Here is a 12,243-nt window from a genome sequence, read left to right on the forward strand (position 1 = left end):
TAGTACTGATGACTTATGAATATCACTTTCTTTAGTCATCAAATATCAAGAAGGGAGGCATGTTTGGCACCACCTAAAATTTTAGCCCCCCCTCCCCCCTTTTTAACTTTTTGGTTAAATTTATAAGGACAATATTGTGTAAAAAAAAACAGAAAATTTATAATTTAAACCATTCTTTCATGCTGGAAGATTATTGTAAAAAATATTGAATTTTTTCATAATTGTTTTTATATAAATTTAAAGATATTTCATGATAATATGAATAATTTTACTCAAAAATTTAATTGATGCATGCTTCTAGTATGCAGACATGTTTTTGACATGGTGGATACCTATTAATAAACTTAGTGTGAAAACTCTTTAGTATAATTGATATAAATACATAGGAATGCTTTTTTTTTTTCCATTATAATATAAATTTAACAAATACGTATTTTTATATAAAATTTAGTTAACAAAAGTAGAATTGAACAAAAAGATCATGATGAGGTGTTTATTTTAGTACTAAGTATAAATATTTTTATCCTAAAGGTGTTGTAATTTTGAGATATAAGTACATGAGGTGTCAAAATGTAACTTTCTCTTATTACATAGATCAATTTTTTTATCAATGGTCAAATTTATTAGGGTTCCAGAACATAATAGATTAATGTGAATTTCAGTAAATAATTATGTTTTGTTCAATTTTTTTGTAAGTAGCTAGCTAGTCAATGTGAATCACGATTCATCTTCATCAATACTGGTAATTAACTTTTTGACAAGAATCATGGTATCATGAGCCATATGCCTAGTGGATATTTGATCCACACCGATCTAAATAGTACAATAAGACATTTGAGATCCAAATAGCAAGATAAGTTGTACGAGATCTGCATAGTGCAAAAAAAAAATTGAAATTAAAAAAACTAAGCAAATCGAGAAATGTACTTGTGATCCGGTAATTCAAGATTGGTGAACAAAAAATAAGCACAATCTTGAAGGGAATATTGGAGTTAATAGTGTCTCACATAGAACAAGTGTAAGAATATTAAGTAATTAATAAGAACATGAGTAACTCTACTAATCACCAATTGATTTTTAGATGGAACTCTACGATTCTTTTCACTTTTTTTAAGAAAATTTGAGAGTTAAATTTCATGTAATCTTATTAAATTATATATATCTTAAAAAAATATTGAAACAAGATCTATTATATATCTTAGAAAAATATTTTTCTCTCACAAATGATGAAAAAATGAGTTCCAAAGAAAGTGAATGTACGGGTATTTAAAATAAGAGACTCGTGGGGTGGAGTCATTGTAATATTACAATGACTCCACCCCACATGTCTCTTATTTTAAATACCTGTACAGTCACCCCACACGATTCTACTCATAGATTGTTACTTAATATTAGTCATAGAATTAAGATTAATGATCTATATTTATAATTGTAAATTAATATTTCTAAAAATAAATTTTGACTTTTTCAAACTTTTGGAATGGTTACTTGCTGACATGACAATCACATATTTATTAAATAAGGAAAAAAAAATATTACTTGATATTCGTTCTTCATTCTTGATTCATTCATTTTATCCATTCTATGAGAAAAAAAATCATTTTGGAATTAATGGGAATAATTAATGTGACCATTATCTTTACAATTAATGCTTATTGCCTAATTAATCTAAACAATTCGAGATTATTGATTTATATATTTTATTTATTTATTTTTATCATCATTACAATCATTCCTCATTAAAAATGTATTTAGTTATTTATGGAATCATCCATGAGTAATAACCATTGAGAAATATTCTATATATATATATATATATCTTTTCTAGATAACAGAAATTCTTGGATTCAACGATTTGTTTTGTTAACTTTAACAAAATATTCTAAATATTTAATGGAATTTACCTTTAAAAATAATTAATAATAGATATTTATTAATTATATTAATATAAATTCGAATATTATAAAATATCATTATTATAATAATATTTAATATTAGACTACATATATAATAATTATAATAATATAAATTTAAATTCAAAATCAAATGTTATAAAATATCATTATTATTATAATATAATATAAGACTAGATATAAAATAATTATATTAATATATTTAAAATTTATAAAATATTATTATGATAATAATATATATATCCTAATTTTTAATTAATTATATTAATATAAATTCAAATATTATAAAAAATTATTATTATAATTATATTTTGTTGACACATTTTTTGCAATCAACCTTAATAAGAGAGATTGAAGAAATAAACTATAAGAACACAAGGATTTTTACATGGTTTAGGTTATAAAAGAATCCATGTCCACGAGTCTCTGGCATTAAGAGGATTGTAAGCTTGTGATTGCAAGCTCTAATGGTGTATTCTCATTCAGTGTTTAGATTGCTCTGAGTACAATGTGTTTTCTCTCTAAAAAACCGAACCCTTTACAATGAGACTCACAACCATATTTATAGAGGTTGGGTTCATTAATATTAATCACAAGTAATTAATACACATTCTTCTCTTTATTTGGGGATTAATACCAATTCAATGCATTGACCTGCATTCAATAGAGACCATGGCTCAAACGGGATTTGTGGGGCCCACTGTCGAAAAGCACCTACTTTATAGGGAACATGTCCCCAGGTACTATCAGGGCGTGTTGTAATGCCCCATGTCACTATGGCTGCTTTCTGGAATGACGACTCGCCCTGAAAACCAACACGAGTCTTTCCATAATGCTTTGTCCTCACTCGCACGCTTCCTGAGAAAATTTCCCTGGAGGTCACCCATCATGAGGCTACTCCAGGTCAAGCACGCTTAGCTTTGGAGTTCTCAAGTGATGGACTACCGAAAAGAAGATGCATCTTGTTGGCATAGGTAATACCCATCAATCCATTTGAGCCCTCTTCAACTGTGTAGTCCCATACCTACACAGTCTTAGAATCATCACACTTGACCTTCCCCAGGTGATGTGGGATTGCACAGCTTTTACCTGGTTTTTCTCCTTGCAAATCACGGGATTCTAACAATCATACGTGTTGTAAGTACCTCCATGTCAGGTGACGTAGTGGGTGTGCGAATTGTCGAGTCGTACACTCAACAACACTATTGATGGTACCCATAAAGGTTGTCAGACGATCCTCTGGCTCTGAAAACCCGCATTTGCTGACACGTTGTGCCTTATCTTTTAGGTCCGAGAACTAGAACCTCGGACCTGGGAGACGAATGGGAGACGAGATCCGTCGCCTTAACTGCCCGAGTTGAAGAACCTCCAACTCTAAGAACGAAAATTGAGGAGTAATCTACTAAGACACCCACGACCCATTGTCGAAGGAAAGGTCTCACCTAAGAGGATCCTTACTCCGACTAAAGACTTCAGGTAGTAACTGTAATGCCCCAAAATCCCTAATAAGGTTTAGGACCTTGATCAGGACATCGGGAGGGCCATAATTGACTTATTATGCCATTAAATAATTATATGCATGTTTATGAGAATTATATTATAATATGGTGATAAATGCATGCATATGGGTCTATTTTTAATTATAAAGGCATTTTGGTAATTTGGCTCGTTGAGGGCGTTATTGTGTATTTTCATGCATGTGGGTGAATTATGAATAATTCCACGTTATATGTGGATTTGTTCGAGCCATTCGGCAGAGACGATCTTTGAATGCAAGTTATCGGTCAAGTCATAACGGGGTTATTTTCGGGGCTCGGGGTGAGACTTAGGGTAATTCGGTGATTAGAACATTACCAGGAATTATAGGGCAATGGGATATGATTTATTGGTACTTGAGAATTTTGGGAATAACGGGAATTTGAGGGCATTAATTATGATTAGCGGGATAAGTGGTGAAAGGACTATTTTTCCCTTAATGGGCTTTGGGAGAGTGTTTTGACCCTAGGGGCATAATGGTCATTTTGGAACAAAAGCAGTGACTTAGTCATCTTTTCCCTCAGCTGAAGGTAACCTTAGAAATAGAGCATCATCATCATCCTCTCTCTCTCTTCTTGATCATCTCTTCCTCTTCCTTCCCTTTGGAATTTTGAAGCTAAGTTTGAGGATTCAAGTGTGGGAATCAAGGCTTGAGGTTTTAGACTTTAGTTCAACCATTGAAGAGGACTCAATTCAAGCTTAAGGTAAGAATTCAACCATGAAATTCTGGTTATACCCTGTTTTTCTATTAGTTTTTAGTTGAGAATTTTGAAGTGATTAGTTGAGAATTCATGGAGGTTTTTGAGAAAGTTTTCTTGGGTTTTGATGAGTTTGAGCTATGGATGAAGTGTTGGGGCTAAATTATAGGTTTGGATGATGTTTGGGATTGGTTTTGAAGCTTGGTTTTCAGGGGAAATCGCAGGGGTGAAGACCGGAGATTTTCTAGTCTGTTAGTGGCGCCCCAGCGCTATGCAGGGCAGGGAGTAGGGTTCTATTTGACTTGGGGCAACGCCCCAACGCTAGGTCATTCTCAGCTAGGCATATTTTTTAGGGCTCAGGATGACTTTGGGGATTCGGGGGATGCTTCCACTACCCCGTTTGGGTGGATGGGAAGTCCCGAGAGTTTGGGATTAGTCCTGGGAGTGAGGTTTTAGATTATGAACCTTTTACTGATTTACTTTATTGATGGATTCCATATTGGTTATGACTAGGTGACTGCTAAAGGATCAAAGGATTGATCGTTCTCAAGGGTCGTTCATTTGTTATTTCTTGCTCGAACCAGAGGTAAGAAAACTGCACCCAGTATGTGATGCATGAGAAGCATGTGATTAGGGCATGCCATGAATGTTGAATATGAGATTGATCAGAGCTTGAGTCTCTGTGCTTGTGCATGACCATAACTATGCTACCAATTGTGAAGTAAGCACGCTGAATGCTCTACATTTGGATATTTGACATATGATATATGTTTGGTTGCATTGCTTACTTGTGTGTGGCCCTGACTTATTAGTTTTAATCGACAATGGTGTCAGAACTAACTGTCAAGTTGTGACTTACTAGTCAAGTTCGGCAGTAGTACTGAGCACTGGTCATATGTTATTGACCTGTGAGTCAGGAGCGGCATAAGCGACATGAAAGCGCCATAAGATTAGATTTGCATTGAATGACTCATCATGGGCATTAATGCCGGACTGACCTCAAGTTTGATGAAAACTAAAAGCGCTTGTCTAGTTCTATGACTAGTCACTCAGAGCTAGGGCCAGAAGGCCTAGGTGACCGCATTGTCCATGGCTAAGGGTATGGAACCCACACTAGTGACTCCCTGGTCACTCATTTGGTTTACGTAATGACTCCTTCATCAGTCACTCATCTGAGGGTGTGGAACCCATGTTAGTGACATGCTCATTAGTCACTCATCTGGTTTAAGTTAGTGACTTGCTCATCAGTTATTCATCTGAGGGTGTGAAACCCATGTTAGTGACTTAATCATCTATCACTCATCTGAATAGGGCTATAAGCCCCATCATGGTTAACAAAACCTAGAGTGTTAAATCACTCACTTGATTAGGGCTATAAGCCCTAGCATGGTTATTGGAACCTCAAGTGTTAATCACTTATCTATTTAAGATTGACTTGATAGTCATCCATACAGGAGGGTATGGCCCAAAACCATTATTGTTTGGGCTTATTTGCATGCATGAATAGGGCTAATATTGCAAGGCATGCACATTATGATTTAGTAACATCTTATTACTGTTCATGAGCATATTGAGTTTTCTTGCTGGGCTTTGGCTCACGGGTGCTATGTAGTGCAGGTAAAGGCAAAATAAAGCTGGATCATCCTTGAGTTGGAGAGCTTATATGACAATGTATACATATGCGCCTACTCGACCGCCACGGCTGAGGTTTGAATGAGGAACTAGGGTTAAACCCTATTTTGTCGCTTAGATCGGCTGGTTGTAAATATTTTGTTGTAATTAACCTTTAAATTATATTTTTTGGATCCTAATGTATACAATAAATGTTTTAGTGAAATGTTATATCTTAAGCAAAAAAATTTACCCTAAACCACTAATCATACTTAGTTACACAATTATTGCCAAATGACTCGATTAGCGAGTTTAGCACTGTTTAAAATGCACATCATAACGGTCCCTAGAGTTTAGGGCGTTAGAGTAACATGCCCCGAGGATCCCTACGATCGTCCAAGCCAGTCATTGGGGTTTGCCACCTGTTGGAGGTGAAAATACAGACAAAATTTGCCCCCCAAGTCTCTACTCGTCCTCGGACAGTGGAGACTTCAAATTGAGGTAGACTTCAAAAAGTCCTTGGATAAGAAATGTTTGGACTTCTGCTAATGTTACTCTGAAAAGAAAAACCATGTGTCAACACCCCTATGCTGGGCCCATCAGCTCGTGCATTTAATTAGGGGTCAACTCGATATCCCAAACGTCCATTCTGCGCCCGAGGTGTCTTTTCCCAAAGAAACAATGATTGTGATCTGCACCTTTTGAACCCTGACGGTCGGATCACCTTCATGAACTTACTAGGGTAAGCCATCCGACAGTTGTGGGAAGTTTCTTCCCTAATACATTTTACTAGGTATAAAACCCTAGAAAAACCTTCAGTCTCATACTATAACCATTCGAAAATAAAACACTTTCCCATCACATTTTCTTCTCTCTCGTTTGCCTCTCAGCTTTAACCTTTTCTCGGAGTTCTAGATGACTGGCATTAATCGTCTTACTTCTGGTCAGATGATAAACATTACTTCAAGGTAAGGAGTCACCACAGCACCTACCTTCGTTTTATCTTGGGTAAGTACCTTCGACCCATTTTTTTGTTTTTGGTGTGTGATTGGTGTTTTTCAATATATGTTAAGGAATGGAAGTAGTATGGAATTTTAGAGCCTTTTATGGTTTCACAAGTTGTTTTAGGAACATTTTAATATTAGGTTCATTCGAAATGACCTTCAATAATCTTTTTGTGAACTTTGCATTTCTCAGCCTGTGACTGGAATCTAGGAATTTTCCAGATTCTGGTAGGTTCATCTTCTCCGGCTTGTCCTTAGGCGTCGGGGGTACCTCGCATTTCCAAAAATCTCCTTTCCTTCCTGAGAGCTATTCCTAGAGTCATTCATGTTTTGGCCATCTTTCCTTCAGTCAGAATCTAACTGCTTGGTTTTTTTGTCTTAGATGTGCGATGAACAAAATCAACTACACGAACACGGGTTCTATCTCATTGACCAGGAGATCTTCAATTTGGCCCGAGCATGAGATTCTTCTGAAATAAATGTTAGGATAGGGACTCAAGAGCCGACCGAGGAACTAGTCGTTTGTCTCAACCTTCAAGTGGCAGAGAGGCCCGAAATGCATTAAGACAAGGGGCTCACTATGAAGGAGGTAAACATGGCACCCACTTCACACTCTACACAAAAATACGAGGGTGATTCATTCGAAGTAGAGGATTACCACACTCTGCTTCGACACCCAAAGGCCCTCGAAGCGATCATGAGGTATTACTCGGTCGAAGAAAGATGCCTCTTCCGCCTCCGTCGGGAGTCTGAGAGGGTACCTTGCAGCGTCTACGGCCTTGGCGCATGGAGCTAGGCCTACCTGATGGCAGCGTCTACCCTACCCCTCAAGTAATATCTCATTAACTTCCTGAACTTCGTGGGAATAGCCCCCTTCTAGCTCTCCCCCAATGACTACAGTAGCCTCAGCCTCAAGGCGATATAGATTCTTTATTTCTATAGTTTCAAAACAGCTCCTCAGAAGATGGGCTTCAAGTGAGATGGATACTATGCCCTGGCGAAGTACTCAGCTTCGTCACTCAGTTACAAGGCTCCCCACCATAACGAGAATCACGCTCGAGACTACAAGGATGTCTTCTTCTTCACGGACGGCTTCTCAACCCGTAGTAATCCAACCTTGATTCTTGACTTCGCCCGAGTAAGTGAGTATCTTTCCGAACACGCTTATTCCTTGCCTCACTAGGGCCTTTCTGTATTCGATACTTAGTTATTTCTGTTTGAATAGGTCTTTTCTGTCGAACTCCCAATGTTCAGCTCTTCGAGGATCATCTCCAAGCAATGAAGGCTCTCCCCGACCGGGACTTGGACCTTAGCGTCTTGGTAACCGAATTGAATCTTATTAGGTCAGAGCTTCTCAATTTCGAACAACAAATAAGCAACCTGGAGCTGACCAAATATCGCCACTCCAAGAAGTCTCGGGAGTTGGTGTCTCGTCATATAAATTACATAGAAGGGCTGGCCAAGAAAGCGTTTCTCAAACAGCTGGCGGAGGAAAGGCTGGTGAATGTACGTGCTGTAGAAGAGGTCTGAGAGGCACAAGAGGATCGAGAGATCGAGGAAGAGCTTTAGGCAGGGATGGAAGTTTCCCACCTGGACTCAGGTAAATCACCTCTCACTTTTACTTCTGCTTTCCGAGTGGGTGATAGGATAAGTCCCGAGCATCTCTGGGCTTCCCCAACACTCCTTCATTGTGGTCAAATCTCACATGGGCGTGTGATTAGGGAAGAATTCTAGGATGACCTAGATCTCATAGACATTTATCTTCACTTCCCTAGGAGGCAGTCCACCTCTCATGGATTCGTACCCTTAGACTGAGTGACGTCCTTCATCTCGAGCTGGTTTTGTCAATATGGCACCAACATTTGTAGAGAGGTCGGGAATAGGATAGTACACCCTCAGTATTTACACCAAGGCTCAACTCACGGTGAGCCTCTGAGTAGCTTATTTTATGCATTGTCCTTTTGTGTATAATGTATGCTAACTATTTCACTTGTCCTACAGCTCACATGGGAATGGCGGACATTGCCCGGTCTGCTCTAAGGTTAGGAGTGCCCCCAGCTCTTTGGCATGAAAGGGGTCATCGCATCCTCGGGAGCAACCTGAACCTTCTACTCCAGCCAAGAGGCAGAGAGTCTCCACTTGCAACGCCCTGGTTACTCCAAGACCGTTACTGTGGATTTAAACAGTGCTTAACTATAAAGTCCCAAAATGTTTACTTAGCTAGTTAGGTAGTAGTAGTAGTAGTTATAGTATGTTTATTACTGTGGATTTTGGTTCAAGCCGGGACTTAGTTGAACACACGTAGCAACATTTATAGATTTTATAATTTTAACCTATAGTTTAAGAATATTAATTATAACATAAGGTTTGATTAATAGAGTCGATTATAAAGATGTCATTTATTATACTATAAGGTTTAGATAGAGTTAATAAGAACATGACACTTGTCGTGTGCAGGTTTATTTAAGGATTTAACTATAGTTTAAACAAAAAGAAAGTTATAGAAAACTATAGAACCTTCCAAGACCATTAAGAGCATGACATTTGTCACAATCTTGTTTATTTTAGGAATTAAGCATTTTTTAGTGGATAATACAGAAATAGAGGATTCTAGAAGCACTAGACCCTTCCAGAACCTGCTGGAATCTCGTATTACTCAGTCAAACCTGTTTTATCATTTCAAATTAAGCTGATAATGTGCAATTACGTGTTTAATATATTCACGTATACCGATATATCGCAGCCTAGGAGCCGATATATCGCCACACGGGGAATACGAAAAACACGTGAACTTCATACAAATGCTTCAACGAACCCTCGGGATATGAGCCTAGGCGATATATCGCCTACAATGGGCGATATATCGGTCCAATGGTCACATTTTCAAATGTTTTTGAAGCTGAGCTCAATTCAACACTTAACCTCTTGACAAGTCTCTAAACGTTTTGACCAAGTCTTAAGCCTCTGTTGAACGAATATTCAAATATTTTTCAATTAATATTCATTATTTTTATTCAAGCTAAAAGATCATTCCACACCTTGAACTCTATAAATAGGACCTAGTACCCAGCCATTTCTCTTATTCTTCAAGCTGTGTTCAGAGCCTTCAAGCTGCTAGGTTTGCTATAGAGTGATAAACACTTGGGTTGGGGTATAAGCTTTATCATCTTAAGCTTTATAAACACTTGGGAAGTAAGATAATAATGTGTTTTTCTATATTGAGGTGTAGTTCAGTTCTTGTACATCCAAAGGTATTCCTATTCCTAGTTCATTTCTATACGTCTCTTTAGTTTCTTTACTCAAATCCTAACTCATTGTTTTCTATTCTTGGTTAGGTATTTAAGTTCTTTGAACTTATGGTTTCTTTTAGGTAAGTTTCATCTTGATGGTTTATTTCATTTCTTGATCATCTCTTTCTTTTAGAAGTACTCACCTTCTTATTATTGGTTTTAGGAGTGTTCCAAATCCTGTCCTTGTTCTCAAATCTCAGTATTGGTAAGGAAAATAGGATAGAATTTAGATGTTTATATGATATGTTATGCTATCTTATGTTACATTATGTATAATATGTTTATAGACCTTGGGCATATGACTTGTATAGCTAACAAGCACCATTAAATTGTGGGCATATGACTTGCTTGGCTAGCAAGCCCCACCAATCTATTGGGCATATGACTTGTTTAGTTTACAAGCCCCAAGTAGTATAATGGCCATTGTAGTAGTATATGACATATGTTTATCGTATATGTTTATGATATAGCTTATGTGTATGTTTTATGTTATTAGTAGATTTTCCTTACTGGGCATTAGTCTCATTCCTTTATTTTTATGTATGCAGGAAAATAGTTATGGTGGCGGAAGGATTCTTGGCAGCTTAGGGTTATGTACTAAGGAAGAATGAATTCGGTGGACTGCGTGAACAATTTGTGGACGACGTTATTTTCAGTCTTTTTAATTATGTTTCTATGTACTTTCCGCACATGGTTTTGTAAACAATTTTAATTAAGTTAAAGTTATGTTTTATTTTTCAAACAATGGGATCCAATACCCCGAATTTATGAATTTCAACATTTACTTTATAGTTTTTAATAAAGTTATGAATGTTTCGTATGTATGTTTTCTTAAGAATAGTATCTATGTATAGTACTTTTAATGGTCCAAAGTCTTAGAATTAGTAGGGTCTTTACATTAACTCGCTAAACAAGTCGTTAAGTTATAAATGTGCATCTAGGTCTCATTAATTGGTCAGGGAGAAAATTTTGATAAAAAGGAATGGATATATTTTATTTAAAACATAAAAATGTACATAGGCCTATAAATGCGTTTACAAAGTTGTTAACAATCCAAAATGGTCATTACAGTGTAAATATTACAACCCGCCAACCTAAGCGGAAAAAATAGGGTTAACCCCTAGTTCCTCTAAGAAACGCCTTGGCCATGGTGGTCAAGCAGCCGCTCATGTACACATCACCACCTAAGCTCTCCACTCAAGGCTGAGTGATCTTTTCTTTCCCTTTGCCTAAACCACATAGCACCCGTGAGCCAAGGCTCAGCAAGAAAACTTATTACTACATGTATACAATATCAATAAATGATTATAGTAATCATTCTGGGGCTTGTAGCCTAATCAGATAGGTGAATATCAATAATGATTCTGGTAATCATGCTGGGGCTTGTAGCCTTAATCAAATAACAGACTATTGAGTCACACGTTTTCCAGGTGACTAATAAGTCAACCTCTAAGGATTTGTTCCCTGTATAGATGACTGATAAGTCCACCTCTAGGGTTCTGCTCCTAAAGGTACCGTTATCTTCTGGGCGAGCCACTTCAGTCTCCCCTTCAGACTCGATGTTTTCATTTACCGAGATATTGATGCCAAGTTCTCGGTTTTGTCGAACGTTCCTCAAGCAGATCCCTGGACTGTTATTCCTACGGGGCTTGTTAGGTCCCAAGGGGACACTAGATCCATGCCTCGTGCGATCAATATGGGCACGTCGGGGTGGAACGCCCAGAGCCCCACGGGCGCTGATTGCCTAGCGGTGTCCTCGAGCCCCTATGTCGTTATCTTTGCCAGCCTGCTAAGGAACCTGGTGGCCTTCAGGTTCTTGATGATCCCTCTTCTACTTTGTAGCAAGATTATTATCGGCCTTTCCCTTAGCATGGTCCTGTGGCTGCGTCAAGGCTCTAACTCATGGCGGGTGCCCGACGGGCACCCCAGCTGGCGGATCTCACGCCTTTGAGGTTGGGTGCTCGGGAGGCACCCCGGCCGCATTGACAGGTGGCCCTCTAGCAGGGTGCGCAAGTGGCACACCGGTTGGATGCCTAGCTGGTACATTGCCATTGGGGGCCACTCGTAACCCCTAGGCTCCAAGAATGGCTTCATGGAAAGTAGCATCTCCTGAAGGGCGGTGATGTTACCATCTTGAGCATCAATCTTTTGTTGCTGGGTGGCCAACTGCTCATGGAGCACCACCACCTCT

Source organism: Humulus lupulus, chromosome 2 (assembly GCF_963169125.1).
Source record: "Humulus lupulus chromosome 2, drHumLupu1.1, whole genome shotgun sequence".
Lineage (NCBI taxonomy): Eukaryota > Viridiplantae > Streptophyta > Magnoliopsida > Rosales > Cannabaceae > Humulus > Humulus lupulus.